Below are 19,393 nucleotides of genomic sequence, written 5' to 3'. Positions count from 1 at the left end.
TTTCCAGGAAATTTTGTCTACAAAAATGTGCTAGAAAGCATAAAATAATAATGACAATTTAAACCCTCCCCCCCACAAATTGTATTTCCTGTAAATTTTCTGGTCTTAAAAATAAATCATGAAGTAATATCTTATTTCACCTCCAACTGGCTGCTCTAATCCCATATAAATCACAGCCATAACTCATGGGAGTTATAAAAGGCCAGTGCTGTAAAGTGTTTATGTGCCTTGAGGTTATACACTGAATAACTTCCAAGATGTGCCAAAGTCTGGGATTTGGGGATACTCCTGGAGGCACCTGAGCTGTGGAGTGTGGCCATTCACCTGAGGTGACAGTCCCCGCAGGGTACACAGAGTGTGTCACCAGCCTGCACTCCTTTTCTTGTACTTTCTTGTATTTCAAAGCTGATTTTTATTTCCATGTGCATCAGTTTTCTGCAGTGTCAGGGTTCTGGGAGCCTTGTTCCCCCAGAGGCACAGCAAGTCTCCAGATTTATGGATGGCTCTGTGTCAGTGAAAAGCTGCTGGATGCAGTTAAAAAGAGCGAGTAAAACCAAGTGTTTTGGGCCATTCATCTGGTTGTAATGACTTCATTACTGGAGAGTTAAAAAATGAAGAATTTCTGCCTTGGGAGGGCTTCAATCTGCTCACTGCTGCTGCACCAAGTCTGTTCTACACCTGCTTTTGTAGCCCCATCAACCCACTCCTCCCTGGGAGGTGGGCACTGTCATGCTTCTAATTCCAATGCTTGGGATCAGTTCTGGAATTGTCTGTTCTGCACACCACGTTCCTCTGCACACCATGTTCCTGTGGCAGAGCACTGCTGGGGACATCGAGGCTGCCTCCACTGGTGGCTGTGGCTGTGCATGAGGACACTCACCTCTGCTCTGGGGAGAAGACAAGGCAGGGAGCCATGAGAACCCCTTCAGCCCTTATCAAAAAGAGGGAGAACAACTTCTTATCCAGACAGAGAGTGATAGGACAAGGCTGAATGGTTTTAAACTAAGAGAGAGAGGTTTAGATTGGAGACAGAAGTTCTTTACTCAGAGGGTGCTGAGGCTCTGGCTCAGGGTGCCCAGAGAAGCTGTGGCTATCCCTGAAGTGTCCAAGGCCAGCTTGGATGGGGCTTGGAGCAGCATGGGACAGTGGAAGGTGTCCCTGTCCATGTTGGAACTGGATGTGCTTTGAGGTCTCTCCCAACCCAAATCATTCTGACAGTCCGTAATTCACTCCTGGATCTGTCTGGGCTCCACTAGGATTTGCAGGGATGCACGTGCTGGATCCTTTGTGGTTTATACATCTGCATGAGCTGCAGCTGAAAGAGATGTATCTGAGCCTGGAGTTTTATAGGGGAGGATTAACCTCTGGGGAGGCAATGCTGCTGTGTCTGAAATGCTGCACAGCTGGAGTCATTCAAAGCAGATGTGAAAGTTCAGACTGTGGCTGGATCAGAGTCGTGGCTGTGGGTAAGTCTCCTTTGAATAGTTGATTCAAATTGTATCATATTAGATGTGAAGAGCCTTTGATTTGATTTTGATTTGATTCTGAATCTGAGAGGAGAAAGTGCGTCTTGTTTAGAAGACTCTAAAAATTCCAGTAACCAAAAGGAACAAGCCCTGCCATGAGAATTTTTTGTTGTCATGGTAAAATTGAATTTTCAGTTACTGCAATTTAGTAAAAGTGACACTTCTGTGTTAATTCTTTACCTACTTTGATCTTGCAAACTCTGGTACAGAAGATCAGCCCTCACCTGTGGCAGTTGCCCATTTATAATGGGCAAATTATAAATGTGACAAGCTGTGACAAGAAATGAATTCTCCTCAAAAGTGCTGAATATGCCAGTGTGTTTCCAAGCAAACCAAATTTCCATGAAGAATTTTAATACGACAAATATTTGTTAGGTCAGGATCCTACTTTTTCTTATCTTCAGAAGAGTTGCCCTTTTATTTGCTCTTCCCCATCTCCTTTCACAAAAGATGTCCAAACCTCACTGAGATTTCTTGATGCTTCCTAAAAACTGCTCTAAGACATACCTATGTGTGTAAATAACCATTAGGTCATAACCATTCAGCTCACAACTGGAATTTCTTTTCATCTGACAGATTTTACTAGCCTGAGTATCCCCAGTGATGTTCATGTTTGAGGCAGATGTTTGCAATTCATATAAGAACTAAATACTGACTTGTATGCCCAAAAGCTTTTCTATGTTTTCCAAATACACAGTTGGTCAAATATAATATATTGCCTAAAAATCTTTGTCTGCTATACATTTAAGTTTCGTGATTTTTCAGATCTAGGCTTAAAGGAAAGAAAGAAATTTTTTATGGTGAGGGTGATAAAACACTGGCGTAGGTTTTCCAGGAAGGTGGTCATGCCCCATCCCAGAAAACATTTAAGGTCAGGTTGGAAGGTCTTTGAGCAACCTGATTTAGATGAAGATGTCCCTGCTCATGGCAGGGGAGTTGGACTAAATTACTTCTAAAGGTCACTTCCAACCCAATCTGTTCCACAATTCCACGACAGAGGGCTTGTCTGTGGCAGGTGGATGGAGACATTTGGGCTCTAATTCTTTCCCTGCTCTGAGCTGGAATGACAAGAGCAAGCTGTGAGCTGGAAGCTGGTTTGCTTTGCACACAGTGGTGTTCATGCTGCAGGTTTTAGTTTTTAAAGCAACTTTTTGGCCTCGTTGCAGGATATGCTCTGTAAGGTACCTGTGGTGTTCAGGTCACTGTGTGCTGCCCACCTGGAATTTTGGCTGGCACAAAGCTGCCTGATGGACACCACATTGGCCTGCCCCCAATGTACCATTTAAACAAGCTTCCACCCCAAAATGTTGTTTCTCTTGTATTTCCTTGTCTTTATCTCAGCAAAATTGCCAACGGATGTGATTTTGTCTGAGCAAACAGTAAAATTTTACAGCTGACATCTGTTTACTTCAAACAGCAACACCTGAACCGTGGCTGGGGTGGAAATGCAAACCTGGCTTGGTTTGAGCTCTGGTGCACATGGGGGTTTTTAACCATAGGCACTTGGGTGGCAGGGATTGTACAGCCCTGGGGTGAGTGTTTGAACCTGGAAACTGCACTTATTTGGGGAATATGTGCATTTGTCCTGCAAAATTCTATCCACTGGCTGGAAATGCGACGTTCCCTGGAGCACAGGAGTCCGTGAGGGCTGAGCTCATGGAGGGATGAAGGAGGAGAAAAGTGGAATCAGAAATGGAGTAAAAAGGTGTTCATGGCCCCAAACCTGCCAGAGCTCCAGCAGTGTTTGGACAATGCTCTCAGGCACAGGGTGGGACTGTTGGGGTGTCTGTGCAGGGCCAGAAGTTGGACTTGATGCTCCTTGTGAGTCCTTCCAACCTCAGGACATTCCCTGATTCTATGACTAATCTTGAGTTTCCTCTTTTGCATCATATTGCAAAACCCTTCCCCAAGTTTGTTTTCTTTTTCTGGCATTAAAGAGAGGTTTATTTTTCCACTTTGCCCATTATTTTCCTTCTGGGATTCATCAAAGGCTGATTAAAGCAATCAAATTATTTTCCTTACCTCTAGCTGTCTTCACATCTGTTTCTCTCTGAGAACTTACATTTAAAAGTTTATTTTTCTTTTGAGCCCCTAACAACTTAGAATAAATGGCTTTAATAGTGGAATCTTGAGAGTAGGGTTCCAATTTCCCTAATGTTACTAAAATGAGCAGCCATGATTTTTAATTTTAACATATGATTTTTTAATTTTTGGTCTGGAGACAGTCTTGCCCAGCAATGAAATTTAAGCAGTGAACTTTAGCTGCAGTTTATCAACTTGTGTAAGGAAATAGTTAACATGTTGCAGTGGCCTTGATTGGCAAGGGAATGACAGAATTTTATTTAAAACCAAAACAAAGGCAGACTTTGAAAGTTTGTTGACTGTCATCAGAGATCACAGTGCCCTTTTCTGTGCTGTTGCCTCTCTGCTTTGGATTATTATATTCAATATAAATAAAGCATTTTAATCTTTACCCCAATTGTTGTCTTTCACAAACATTTTCCCTGAATGTAAATTTGGAAAATGACAGATAATGGGAAACAACATTTTTCTCTTTTTAGTCAATTTTTTTGTGGTGTTCATATTTAAAGTCTTCATGGAAATTTGGTTTGCTTGGAAACATTTTGATATATTCAACACTTTTGAGGAGAACTCATTTCTTGTCACATCTGATTTCACTCTGTTCAGAGATTCATCTTCATCCACAACAGACTGAAGAGTGAGACATTAAAGCAAAAAGTCTGCCATGAATGCTGGAAGGGACAAGTTGAAATTTTCTTAGATAGATTTTCTGACAATTTTAGGTTGACTCACAAATTAATCAGCATCTTTATATAGAGCTGAAAACAGCTGCTTGGGAAAATGAGATGGTAAAGTAGGTGAACAAAGACCTATAAAATACAGAAAACCATTTTACAGCACTCAGTAAATCTTCACCTACACTGGGCTGCTGAGCTTCTGCTTGGAAAAGGATCCTGGAATCATCAAGGCTGGGAAAGAACTCCAAGGTCACCAAGTCCAACCTTTGAACAAACACCACCGTGCCCACTAAACCATAGGAGAGGACAGGGAAAAGAAGGAATGCAAGAAAAAACCCAGGAATTAATGGCTGCCTTGAAAAGTGCTGAGATTTTTAGAGGGTGAGAGACTGAAAAATTTGGGAAATGAAACATGGAAGGTTAACGATGGCTGAGGACCTCCTGAGGGAATTGCATGGCCACCTAGAACCATCCTATCCAGTGTGCAGAGCAATCCCACCTCAGCCATCAGGTTTCAGCAAAGGAGTAGCAGTAAAAAGGGAAATGATGTGTTAAGGAGCACTTAGAGGGAAAGGAATGGATCCCCCTGAGACAAATGGGAATCACCAGTGCCCCAGGCAGAGCTCTGCTGACCCAGCCACAGGGCTTCCTCTGCCTTGGAAGTTTCCTCACAGCTTGGGATTGACTGCACAGAATACACACAGAAAAGATAGGTGTTTTTCCAGGGCTGTAAATATGTGAAAACACATAAGGAAAACCAAAGAAGTACCTGTTACTCCTCCTTAAACTACAAAATCCTTTAAACTCAAAGTTATGCAAATTGTGCAATTGAAATTCTCTCACCACAGAACTCTGTTTGTGGCTCTGTTTGGGTTCTGACCTGAATCTCACTGAATTTCAGGTGTTTCACTCAGTGCTGGGGGACTGGGCTGATAATCTCAGCGCCCCTTTTAGGCATGGGCCTGCTGTACACCTCTGAGAGAACAGTGACAGGGCCAAACCTTGCAGAGAGTTTTTGGTGTTTGGGTGGACACCCAAACTCCTCAATCCCCTCCCCATGTTCTCCTATGCCCCCCTGGACAGCTCTTTGCCATCCTCACCCAGCACATCTGCCTCTTTTCCCCACACTGTTAAAATGAGGGGGAAGTTGAGTGACACCTTAATGTGGAAATGTGACTCTGCAGATTGGAAATACACTCAACATGTGCTTGATTCCAGCTGGGTTGGAGGAGGGTCTGCTCTTTATGTGTTGAAATGGATCCTAGGAAGCATGAGAAGGGAAAAACCAGCATGCTCCTGTTCCCCTGTCGTGTTCTGATCTTAGTTCTTAGACCATTTTCATGCTCTTGAAATCCAATTGCAAAAGGCAAATCCTTGATCACATCCAAAAGTGGATGGAATGAAAATGAAAATGAAAGGAATGAAAAATTGAAAGGAATTTTTAATTTTGCAGGTACATGGATGCCCCATCCCTGGAAGCGTCCAAGGCCAGGTTGGACACTGGGGCTTGGAGCACCCAGGTCTAGTGGCAGCTGTCCCTGCCCATGACAGGGGGTGGCACTGGGTCATCTCTACGGTCCCTTACAACCCAAATCATTCTGTGATTCCATGATTTTATGATTCTACACCAGGAAATATGCTTTCCACAGCATTTGGATCTATTAATGTTTTACTCAAGTTCCACCTGGCAGTGGTGCCACTGCTCATGTTGTTGGAGGAGGACGCAAGGAGGTTGTTTTATACATCCTGCCCACAGACTGAGATGAAGGCTTTCTCTGGCATTGCTCTGGAAGTCCAGTTTCCAAATGTTTTCTAATCTTTTCACCTTCAGTGACTTTGCTAGGAGAGGGGAAGGCTATTTCCCAGCAAGAGAGGTCTCTGTGTGCACATCCGTCCCTCCCACCTGACCTTCAGTGCAGGTTCAGTACACTTGGCATTTCCCTTTGGGAGATACCCCATGTATCTGCTACTGATAGTTTCTGCTACTGATCATTACACAGACCCTCAATACTCCAAGTTTTCCTTATTTTCTGCAGCACAGAGAGATGCAGGATAATAAATACCACTACATTGCCTGGAGGGGAATGTCATGGCCACTGCCAGCCCCAGTGCTTGCATGGACATCTCTCTGCAGGGTTTGTGTTTCATTAGCTCAGATCACTGGGGTTGTGATTACCCAGTTCTGCCAAACTCAGCGGTTCTGGAAGCCATGAGCAGTTCAGTGCTAATCCCACTGGGTTTTGACATTGAATCAGGAATTCAGGTTAATTTGTACACATAACTGAGTAATCGCTGCACAAAGGCATTTACACAAACTGCAAGAGAGGTTGTGTTTGCTCTGAACACAATTCCTCATTTTTCAGACAATGATTATTTATTCCACCCCCCAATATGTGTTTTGTTATTCAAGAGCCAGGATAAATGTCACTATTGGATTGTCCTGTTTGTGTACTTATTTCTGGGCATCTTTCTTTCTAACTTCTCTTTTCTGATTTGCTCATAAAAGATTGCCTGTGGTTGTGGAAAGCTGGTTCCAAGAGTGTTCCAGTCTCACACTTCATTCATTATTTCATGTCCTTCCTTTGCATTTTGGCTCATTTTTAAAAAATGCAAAGCACTCAGTTGTGGTGCTTGGGTCTAAATATAATCTCAGTGTGGTTAAAACTGATTCATGTGCTGTCTATGGAGACAGCCATGTCTGTAGCTGAATTTTTTTTCAAACTTTCAAACAAAATTAGGTCCAAATCTGTTTTCTTTTAAGGGTAACAGTTGAGGCTATTTTTAGTTTTCCTCTAATACCTCTACTTAAAGCTACCAGCTAATGTTCTCCTCCAGCCCACATAATTTCCTTTAGGCTCCCCAGGAATGACCCTGGAGGCAGAGCTGCAAGTGAAGTTTGATTTTTACACCCCCTTGCAGTCAGGGATTTCATCCATATGCTCAGATGCTGCCAGACAGGGACATTTCTGCCTCTGCAGGACCCTCACTCGGAGCATGGTGGGATGGCAGGACACCAAACTCCTCCCTGCAGTGGCCAGGTGGCTGAAAGAACTCAGTTTCTCTTCTAATAAAATGGGTATAAATCCTTATTCATCTGTATAAAATGGTGTCATCCTCACTTGTTTTTAAACAGAAAAAAAGAAGGACATGAATTTCTAGGATTGGGATTTCTATGGGATGCCCATGTGTTACATCCAGATTTCTGCTCCTTTTCACCCTTAAATTGAAAAAAATAGCCTTTAGCATACTATTGACCAAAGTCAAACTGACAAGTGGCATTGGAGGCCTTCTCTCATCTTGTTCTCATTCCTTTGGTTCTTTCTTCCAGACTCTGTCTGGTCTTTGGTGTATTTTTTTGTGTATGTACTTGGTTATTTTTTGTGTATTTTTTTGTGTATTACTTGGTTATTTTTTGTGTAGTTTTTGTGTATTTTTTTGTGTATTACTTGGTTATTTTTTGTGTATTTTTTGCTTATGTACTTTGTTGTTTTTTGTGTATTTTTTTGTGTATGTACTTGGTCATTCCCAAGAACAGGGGCCTGGCCCAAGAGGCATTGTGTCTTCTCTAGTTCCCCTATACTGACCCCACAATCAGTTCACTAAAATGAATTGTGTTTGTTATGCAGACAGAAGTGCATCAGAGAGAATTCTGTAGTGTTTGATGCAATATGTTGTTTCTGTGCAATTTTAGCTTTAACAATTTTTTATTTTAACTTACTGAACTCAATCTACCCTTCTTGCTCCTTTTATTTCAATTTTTTTAGTGCTATTTTCTGTTTTCTTTCATTTTCAGCCATCCACTGTGCCCTGTTACTTTTGACAGAATTCCCTTTTGGCACTTTTGCCTGCCATGTATTTAGTTCTTTTTCCTTTGCACACTTTTATTGCTTCCCTACCTTTGTCCTCAGCATCTCCAGCTGGATAATCCTGAGGAATGAAGCAGTGAAACTGAATGAGATGCAACAGTGCAGAGGTCACATTGAAACACTTTAACTTGAGAGCAAAAAACCACCCATTTCTGGATTTCAAATTAGAGAAGCAGAACTGGCTGTATTTTTCACAGCATGACCAAAAGTGAGAATATGATGCAGCTGCGTATAAAAAGGCAATTGAATTCTAGGGTGTGTCTAGAGAGGTATTTTTTAACTGAAATATGAAAGTGTTCAAAATTTTATGCATGTACTGGTCTTCATTTAGAGAATCATGTCCAATTTTGGTCACCCATGTGGACCAAAAATGTGCACAAGTCAGAATGAATGCCAGAAAATAATATTAATTGTTTGAGATAAAAGGCCATCCAGCAACACCTCCAGTGGTCCTGTGCCTTACACCAAATTTCCTTACATTCCACTGGCAAAAGTTCCTTTTTTTGCATCGATCCTTCCTATGATCTCCAAATCTTTGGGGCTCCTTGATGACTACAGAGCAATTAGGAAGGTCAGACAATATAAAAAGATTTGCCAAGTGCAGGAATATGCAATCACAGGCAAAATTTGGCTTGTATATATTTAAAACCCCTGATTTACAGATGCTCTATGTATTATTGTGTACACAAATATAAATGCAACCATTTTTAACTCTGTGTGTGTATGTGAGGGAGGGGACAGCTCAGCACAGACTCTTTCAAACCATCTTGTGTGTAATTTTCTCTGACAATTATGCTTGTTTATCAAGCCCCCTCTAATTAGGTATGTGCCAGACTGTTTAGACCAAAGCCACTTGAGCTTGGATAGGCTGGAAATGAAAGAATCAAATTTCTCTCTGGAGGATCTTCAGCTGAGTTCTCTGTGCCATCATAGCTCAAATTTCACGTGAAAAAGGTGGGAATCACAATTTATGGCAGTGAGGAGCTGGCTTTCAGAGACAGCTGTGGTAAGACTGAAAAAGAAGAGTCCTCTTAGAAGAAAAACTTGTCCATCACAGCCTCCAGAACTCAGGATAAATGACTCTGCTTGTTCTGCTCTCTCCTGCTGCCTGTTTGGAGCATTCCCTGCTCAGATGCTCTGTTCTTTGTTCAGGATGGACAGAACAACAAGCCAATGTTTGAATTACTGGAGAAAAGGTTCAGAGGAGATGAAAGGGAAACCTTTGCCATGTGCAGGGTAGGGCAGCACTGCAATCCTTGCCTGTCATTCAGTCTCCAAAGTCAGGCAGATTTAGGCATGAATTAGATGTCTGTCTGTCAGTCTGCTCTGACACTTCTCATATTCAAAACTTCCACAGATTGAAAAAGAGCCCCCAAACCAGAAAAATCTGCACCCTCCCAGGAACTATCCACTGTGGTGGTAAATGAAAAGCCCCATCAAGGGCTGGATCCCTGTCTCACTTTCCATACAGATGTCAGATGCCACAACTGAAGATGGAATGAATCTTAAAAGCAGAAATAGATTAATAACAGAAATACTTAGACAGAACTAACATCTAAAGAAGTAACTCTGATGTGAGCTGGGTTCTACCCAGGTGGCAAAGGGCCAGGGAATCAAGAATTCTACAGCCTGTTTGCAGGGATGGGGATGAAAGATGTGGCTGTAAATGGTTTCAGGGATGTGGCCTGAACCAGAGCTGTTGGGCTCATTACTGTTTGCAATGGATTTGGAAGTGACTACTGAACCCATAATTTAGATGAACCTTGAGAAAATAGCCTGAAATCTCCAGAACAGGACTGGATAAACAAAGTGCTGCTAAAGTACCTAGGAGGGGGAAAAGCTGTAAGGAAGCTGCAGCTTGCAAAAGCAAACAAAACCATTGGGATCACATGGTCTGATTTCTTCCAGGACAGGCTGGAAACCCTGCCGAGATTTCAGTATTTCAGGCTTAACTGAACCAAGTGATAACACCTCTGGTAATTTATTGCTCTAAATTTGTCTTATTTCAATTTCTAGGAACTGAATCCTTCTAAACCGTCTTCATTGTGAAAAATGCATGTACTTTCTTTTTCCCCTCCTGAGAGGTGCTTGGATGAGTAACTTCCTAAAAATCTCCCAGCTCAGGTGAACAGGTTGAGCCTGTAGAATTGCTAAATATAAATGACTTCTCTTCCAGTTCTTTCGTTATCCACATGGATCTACTGTGCAGCTTGCTCATTTTTCATTACAGCAGAAGTAGCGACCTTGACATTGCCAAATAATCTCCTTACTCCACTCAAGTCATCTTTAATCAAGTTCTTGACATTCTACGCCAAAATTTCGCTAGGATTTGAGTCAAGCCAATGTCCAAGCAATGGCTTAATTATCCACAGGGCTATTCTGTCACTGGTAATTACCTGGCTATTCCTTGCCTTACTGACAGCTTCTCACCCAGCTTCACCAATTTAACAATTAGCACCTAATCTCAGATGTCTATTTAGCTTTCCTTCAAGATACAGCCTGGATTTTAAGTTGTCTCGGAAGAGTATAATTTTATTTCCTGTTTTGAAATAATTCTAACATTCTGTTTTAATACCATCAACCTCTTATAATACTTTGTCTATTTGAAATAACATGTGTTCCTCGTCCCAGGGTTGTTTAGAGTTGAGGGACAGGACTCTTGGATTGTTTGAAAATGTACTCATGCCTTCATATTGAGATTTAGGGGATTTTTAAAAAACATTCTTTAAGTGTTCTCTCCTGTTCCTCATTTTCTGTACTTTTAAGTCTTTCTAGCTCATTTGGGGAAAATCTAAAATATGATGATTTCCAGCTCTGTGGAACTGTCTCTAGAAGGGTGAACATGTAAGAAGGGAAATCAGGGAAGTGCCTTGGGATATTATATGAAAGAGGAAGCTGTCAAGGGGTTGCTGCTTCATTTTCACTTTCCAGAGAAATCCTTATTTTAAATACTTATCCATTTGCTATCTTGTAAGAGCTTGCCTTGTCTTGTAAGACATTACTTTTTTGACAAGTCCTTCTCCTCTCTTCCAGTTCATGACTAGATACAGGCTTTACTGACATGGATATGCGAGATTTCCTGTTGGTATTCCCTCTGAAGCCTCTGTTGTTTTGGGGTTTGTTCTATTTGTACGTTCAGAAACAAATCGGCTTTTATGTTACAATCCAGACATCTGAAAAGTGAAGCTGTTTTTTTAAAACAGAATATTTGATTTGTGACTGGTGGAGGCTGATGGTGGATTCGCCTCTGAAATCCTTTGGGCAGCAACAATTCTCCTGGCCATGATTTAATGTGATAACTAAGAACAATGGTCAGTTTATATCTGGTGGTAAAAACAAAATGAATTTGTTGTCTGGCTGTTCCTGATCAGTTTTAAGCATCTTGCTTGACAGTCAGAGGACAGAGCCAGGAGAGGTGCTGAGGTCCCTGTGATCCCTGTTTGCTGAGGGTGGGGAGCAGCTGTGCTGCTCGGGGTGATCATGCCAGGATGTTGCATCCTGGACTTGTTGGGGCCCCGGGTGTTTCCTTCCTGCTCCAGGTGATGGGGCTGGCTCTGATACAGCTGTACCTTGGGATCAGGATGCTGGGGCAGAGCCCCCCAAGGGCTCCCTGCTTCCCTTGGATCCATGGAGAAGGGAGGAATTCCTGCTTAGCTCATGGCAGACACAGCTGCTGAAGGGAAACTTGAAGGGGCTATGACTAAGGGGTTAAATTTAAAAGAGAATGCTAAAAGTCTTTAATTTGTGTTTCATGTGTAATGGGGTTTCTAAATATCCTATTTTAATCCCTGCCTGTGTCCTTGATGAGAGAGTCTGACTCAAATTAATCTTAGTTTGTAAACACAATTTCTTCTTGAGGGCACCACTTGCATATTGGTGACACATGTTGGCCTGTCCCAGCTGAGAGTGCTGAGTGGCAGGGAGAGGGGAGACCTTCCTGGCTGCTGATGGGGAGAAAAGGAGGATTCTGGACACTCCTTCCACACTCTGGCAAGGCTGTGTTATCCTGACCCTGGCACAGACATGTAAGAACACTCAGAGCCATTGGATTCACATGGAGTAGCTACAAACTTTATCTGCTGTACTTATGTGCCTCCACTAGAAATGAGGGAAAAGAAAGCAAGAATAAGGTAATTTGCATTGCTCTTGTCTGTGTGTGTGGGAAATCCTGGGATCAGGGACTCAGATGTTGTGTCCCATATGGAAGGAAGATATTGGAGCAATCCTGGGTATCTGTGCAAGATCAGTGAGAGGTCTGGACTGTCTCTACAAAGCTCTGGGAGGCACAGCTTTTCCACTGAAGGAGGGAAATCCATGTGTAGCCCATAAGTGGGAAGTAAAGATAAAGACAAATTTCTGCAAGTGGCATATTAATGGATGAACTGCCCACAGGAAAATAACAAACATTCTAAGAACAAAGAAACGATGGACAAACATCCAAGAAAAAAAATGTGTGGTGCATTTGAGAAATGCTGTTCTTGGAAGCAGGAATGCAAAAGGATTTGGGATTGATGTGGAAATAATGCAGTGTAGGATTGCTGTCAAAAGTGCAAATGGAGCTCTCAAATGGGAAAATGGGAGCAGCTTCAGTGGGAGGGAGGACTTTTGTTTGAGATTGGTGTGGCTGTGCCTGGAAGGCACTCCAAGAACAGCAGTCATTTATTGGGAGGGTTTGGATAAACCAAAGAAATTGAAAAGTATGTCTAAAAAGAGACTCAAAGCTCAACTCCTGGAATTCCAAAGGGAAAGTGGAGAGAGTCTCAGTTCCTGAATGTGCTTGGCAGGATTGGAATGAAAATGGGGTGAAAAATGAGTTTTCAAGCAAGATGACAGAGTTCTAATGGGATGAAGCTGCCAGAAATAGAAGCCAGGTCCAAAACATTTCCAGGATTTTGACCATCCTGGTTCAGTAACAACTATACTTTAGAACTTCTGCCTTTGGCTTTTCTACTACAGAAAATTGATTTTTAAGATTTTTTTTCTTCCTAAGAAATACAGCTTCTAAGCAAAATTGCTGGATATTAGATCACTCTTTGTGTTATGGGCTAACTAATGGCTAGAACTTCAGTTTTATTTATCATCTTACCAGTCTGAAGCTGTGCCCAAGTGCAGATGTTCACTTCAACTCTGGAATTTTGGGGACTCATAAAACCATGAAAACAAAGATGTTGCTTTTACACTTAATGGCATTCCAGTTTTCCTACCAACTTGACCTACCTCTCTATTTACTTATTTCCAAGTGTTTTGCTTTTTGCTTTTTGTTTTTTTTTTTTTAATTTTTATTTTCTTTATCGGTTTGTTTTTGTTTGCTTTTTTTGTTTGGTTTGTGGTTTTTTTCTGGGCTTGGTTTTTGTTGTTGGTTTTGGGTCTGGTTTTTTTTTTTGCTTGGTTTGGTTTTGGTTTTTTAAATATCTTGCATTTTGATATCTCTAAAACCACTTTAGCTCATGGAAAATAAAAGTTACCTCCAGAGTATCAGGTATTGAATCAGACCTCTTGAAGCAGTCCATTTCAAAATCTTAAGAATATACTGAAAGAACAAGCCTTGAAATTCAACATATAAATGTTTAAAAGCTCAGCGTGAATCTTAGATACATCGATATTATTTATATATATAAATAATATCTATTGTTGTTATTATAGATAAATAACGATATTATTATTACTTATTCACATTACGTGGTAACATGTGTTACATCTGATGATTCACTATGGGCCACTGGATGGTTCCCCACTGGGAACTGGCCACTTTCTAAATTTTTCTTTTAAGCAAATACATTTCCACCCACAGAAAAGATGGATGTCTCTGCCAGCTGAGCCTTCCCGGAGTGTTCCCCAGAAGAACGTCCCTGCTGCCACCAGCAGCTGCCTCTGGGACCTGCAGCGGCTCCGAGCGCAGCTCCCCCTGCCAGGGCTGCTTCCACCGGCGCAGGAAACGCCTCCCTTATGGGAACTTTACAAAAGTTCATGGCAAAATTAACTTAAAATGCTGCTCTGCAAGAGGAGGCTGATGTGGACACCCAGACATTTTTAACCGGGACATTTCTATTGTTTTCTATTTCTATTTCTATCCTTATATAAGGATAAAACCCATACTTCATATTTTGCTATACAGTTATCATGTTGAAAGGATTCAAAATGCTTAATTCAATACTACTTGGAATGTATTGTCTTTCTCATTATCCCAGGATATTTTTTTTAATGGCGTGAGCATTTCAAAATGCAGAGAGAAGCAAATGGAAAAGGTGTAGTGAGTGTTCCCTGCAGAGAGTGCTGCTTTCTGTTTCCTAATCACTCGAAAATCAATATAGTTATTGCAAATTAAATAAAAGTTTAACTGCCCAAGTAAAGAAATGTGAAGAGAAACTGTCTGATTTGATTAAAAGAAAAAAATATGACTATTCCACTTACATTGTGTTTTTCCATTAAATTTGCTTTTTTAAAGGAATGTTTTTAATATTTTAAAAATAAGTTAATATTTCTTCTATGCAAAGATCCTCCATGAGCATGCACACTTAATTAACAAGGTGTTAATTATTTATTCAAGGGTTTTAGTAGGTGTTCAGTCTGCAAAATACTGGGGACTGATTAATGTGTATCTTTGCCTCTGTGTCTGTAACATATTGAAGGGATTGCTAAAGAAAAAGAAATCTGTATTTAAGCCAACAAAATCCTTCAGTTTTCGGTGAATCGGGGTTTTTTATGTATCAGGAAAAGGAAATAATTAGGGAAAACACTCTGGTTTTTGTGTATTTTTGCATTTGGACTGGAATGCTGTGAAAGCTTTCTGAGTCTGCTTCAGTGGGGAAAGAAAAAAATATTCTGTGAAGTGGGAAATACATCGGGAAGTGAAACTGATATTTGCAAAGCAAACACGGATGCTCTCGGGAAAAAAACCCCAAACCAGAACAAATAACTAAAGAAAAACCAAACCCAACTAAAAACAACAACAAAAAAGGCTCCAAACCACCATGAAAAGCAAACGACAAAAAATCCCCCTCCAGCCCTAATGAGCTGCAAAGACCTTTGTGAAAGTGATTGATTAAAGTGTATAAAATGAGAGACTTCAGCCTATCCCAATAAAATGCCTGGAATTTTAAAGGGGCAGGCAGGGGGACAGTCCAGTGACGCCTCTGCAGGACTTTCCTGCCCTGCTCAGAGCCTTTCTCACATTAAGAAGATGCCCAGAAACCCCAAAATCTCCAGGCACAACACCAAAGGCACTTCAGAACGCAGTGAGCTCTCTGCCTCCGTGGTGTGGCTGACAGGCAGCAGAAAGAGAGAGCTGTAAAGTAGAGATGGAGAAATAAAGCAGGGAAAAGTAGACAACAACCAGGATAACAGAAAGAAATGAGTCCTTTTTGGAAAATAACAACTGCAATGAAAATACCAATAAAATTGTACATTTTGCAGTGACTGCAGGGTCTATAAAATTGATAGAATTGAGTAGAAACGGACGTTGAAAGGAAAAATTCTGGTGCTGCAAACAGCAGTCAGAAATTATCTCTGAATTTTCTATGTTGTTAACTGTGTAAAGAAACCGTTGCTTGCTGAACTCGCACAAAATTAAAGAATATTAAGAATATTATGGAAGACTGCACAATGGGATATGTGAAGTGTAGGATTGGTTTTGTGAGGTGCTACAGCAAAAGCTGACAGAAAATAATTACAGTCAAAGACAAATATTATCAGTCCTAAAACAGATAAAATCCAATCCCTTGTCTTTCTAGAGTTATGAAAGCTTTGAGAAGATAGAGATTTATTTTAACATTTTATCATCATTTTAGTTACTGCACGTAGACAGGAGAATAAAATAACATGGCTAATCGATTGGAACAGTGTAAAAATACAGCTTAGGAAATGTACGTCGTTAATTTTAAAGTCACGTAATGAAAGAGCGAAGAGAGATAATGTAACATCTAAAATAATTTCAGGGGAACAAAACTTAGAAGTAGACTAAACGAAAAAGCAAAATTTGCAACAACAACAAAAAAAAAAAATTGAAGAGACAGAAACACCAAACAGGACCGAAACGACAGAATCGAAACAACCTAAATCTCAGGCGGTACCTGGAAAAGAAGATTTTGGAGCAGAACAGGAAAGTGGAGCAAATAAATGCAGAAGAACAAAATAGTAAAATAACAAAGTTAAGAGAGTCTGAAAGCGTTGCTGCTTGCCAGAGCCGTGAGGGAGATCTGCGGCACCGCTCTGAGTAAAGGCGGGCAGATCTCTGCGGCGCTGCGCGGCGGGCACAGGGGATCGCCTCGGTCAGGGCAGCGGAGCATAGGGAAAGTGCCCGGGAAGGTTCGGGGCTCTGGTCCTACCGAAGCTGAAGCGTGTCCCGGTCGCCAGGCCCAGGCCCAGGCAGCCGCCGCCTCGTCCCGCGGCTCGGCGGGCAGGGCGGGCCCTGGCAGCTCAGCGCGGCCGCCGGCCCGCGGCGCTCCCCGCACCGATGGTCAGCCTGTCTGTCCTGCTCCAACTCCTGCTTTTTATCAGTCCTCCCCTCGACCCCCACCCCCTTTTCTTTTTTTTTTTCCCCCTCCTTCTCTCTTCGCCGTCTCATGGTAAAAAAATCCAGTGGAAAGTTGACCCTCAGCCCCTCCTTTTTCCTCCCGTTTGAAACCCACCAGGTCCGGCCGTCTTCAGGCAGCGGCGATTGCAGCTGGGATTTTGCTGTCACTGAGGTAGAAATGGATGGAGAGCAGGGGGAGGAAAAGGCCTGCTGATAAAACCGCATCGGTTGTGCTCTGCCCCGCTTGTTTCGGGCTCCTTGCTGCAGGGTTCCCTGCCTGGCCCCCTGACGATCCGCACATCAGCGTCTCAGCCATTGCTGTCTCCCTCACATGGGAGGTTTCCATCAGCTCCACTCCAATGAGACAGTTCTGTGGAATCACTCAAAGTCAAAATGCCACGGAGGAAAAGCTTTTTTCCTTAAGCTTGGTAAAGGCATGTACAAAGACCAGATGAGTTTACCTGAATGTGGGTGTGATTATTCAAGACGTATCAAATGTCCCTTTATCATTTCAAGGGTCACATTATACATTGCCAAAGTATATTAGTTCTTTTTGTTGGCCATTTTGCAGCCATGTGCATGTCATGTGTGCCCACGAGGGTTGATTTTTGGGCTTTTTATGCCTACTTGGGTGAGTTTTGTACGAGGGGAGAGATAGAAACAAGGAATGGTTGAGCTCTTTAGCTGCTGACAACGCAGCTCACGTTTGCAGCCTGGGGCACCAAAACCCTCTGGCTGGAAGGACTTTCAAAGCAGCAATGGGTTTTTAGGAAGCTGAAGGTTCAAATTTGATTTAACAGCCTCATGAGTGGTTGTATAATATAAGTTGATTGAGGGGTAGAAGCTCTGATATGAAATAAAACTGCAGCCCCCTTGCATTCTCTGTCTTATGAGCAAGTCTGTATTTTTTAGTGCTGAGGATCTCATCAGGACTGTTCTGGGGTAGGAAAAATGCCTCTTAGGAGGTCTTTCTATTACTTTTTTTGTTTCTCTCAGTCAGCCTGCCAAACTGTGGCAGTTTAGGTGAGAAAGGTGATAGAAAGGTAACACAAGCTGACTTTACAAAACTTGGAAAATTTGCAAGGAAACACAGGGCCATGGGAAATGCTGCCTTGGAGTAGGAACCACTCCTTACAACCACCAAACTGGAAAATTCTGTAAATATCTAAAGCTGTTCATTTTGGTTTTTACTACTTCTGATTGAAGGTACTAGCAGTTTATGATGTTGCAGTGTTTTAGAGTGCAGAACATCTGCAAAAGGAGATACACAGTGCTTAGCCTGTGTTTTTTTCCAAAAAGCATCCAGAATGTTAGCTTGGATCCTGGGACATTTAGGGGTTACCCACCAACAGAGTTCCTACATGAAGGAAAGACATGTCCAGCCACCAGAAATATTGGGGACAAAATAGGACTTCTGTGAGTGCTTGAGGAGCATAATTTGAGGGACCAGGTGGAGAGGAAGATGATGAGGAAAAACACCTGAGTGGTGCTCAGAGGAGCTGTGTAAAGACACCTGGAGCAGCAGGGGGGACACAGACCTGCATGAACATATAGAATTTCTGAGGTTCTTGAGAGATGTTTTTTCCCCTCATTCCTGCTTCACTTTTGTTGGGTGATGGGTTTGAAATGGGGCATACTGGTAGAACTGGGTGAATTTCAGAGAGTTGTGATGTTAGTTTCTGAAACTGGCATTTACCACATGAAAATCTTTAACAGCAACCAAATGCTTCATCTGAAAGCATTTCAATTACAGAATTATGTGCTAACGTCTGCAGGGGAATTGACAGTATTAGCAGCCTTCCTTTTGAAAGTGCAATTTCAAAGTTCATGTTGAAATTTTTTTTTATCCCTCTTGAAATAAAAGCTTTGTCTAAATTTCCCATCACAATCCCCCTACTTTTCAGACACTGTTGTTACCTAAATTAGGGACAAATTCTGGTTTTAGCTTACATCCCAGCCTTGAGACCCTGAATTTAAATCTCGTTATATTGCAGACATGTATGCATTTAAAAGAGAAAGAAATCCCAGGGATTTGTTGTGTGCTGCTTTGTAAAGAAACTCCACTGTCATGCTGGACTGTGGTTTGGGTTGGCAGACGTGATGCAGAACACCTGGTTTGCATACACTGTACCAGTCTTGTAAAAATTTGATGTGCGAGCACATTTGGGCTTCTTTTCTTGGCTTTATCTCAGTGTTTCATTTTCTCCCTGTTTGGCTCTTTTTATTTTCCATTCTTTTGCATTACAACAAAATCAATGTATTTTGCCTTTTCTTATTCATTCCCCTTGTTCCATAGTTAGCACATCTTGGCTTTTCTTTCTCCTCTTCTGTACATGAATGTTTTCCTCTATGATATTTGTTTTCCCCCCTTTTCCAGCCAAGTTTCCTTTCCTCTCTGATGTGTTTTACACTCTCCTTTATCCACCTGTCTTTATCTGTCTTTCCTTAATCCCCCTCATTTTTCTCAATATCCATGCTTTTTGATCTCTCTCAATTCCCCCCATTTTGTCAACCTCTCCATCTCCTCATAATTTCTTGTGGCTCTCTCTCCATGCCCTCCATCACTCTTTGTTCTGTGACTCCTTTGTGCCGCCTGCCCCTTCCCCTGAGCATCTCCCTGAAGATGCAATTGGTGGCACTGGGAATGGGTTGAGACAAAAAAATCCCCACAAGGATCTGGGTACATACGGGCTTTGTTTGATTCACACCAGGGTGAGTGTGCACCCATCA

The sequence above is a fragment of the Melozone crissalis genome, unplaced genomic scaffold (genome assembly GCF_028551555.1).
Source record: "Melozone crissalis strain CALT ecotype California unplaced genomic scaffold, PUWL_Pcris_2 ptg000017l_1, whole genome shotgun sequence".
Taxonomy (NCBI): domain Eukaryota; kingdom Metazoa; phylum Chordata; class Aves; order Passeriformes; family Passerellidae; genus Melozone; species Melozone crissalis.
Note: the sequence above shows the minus strand (reverse complement) of the source record.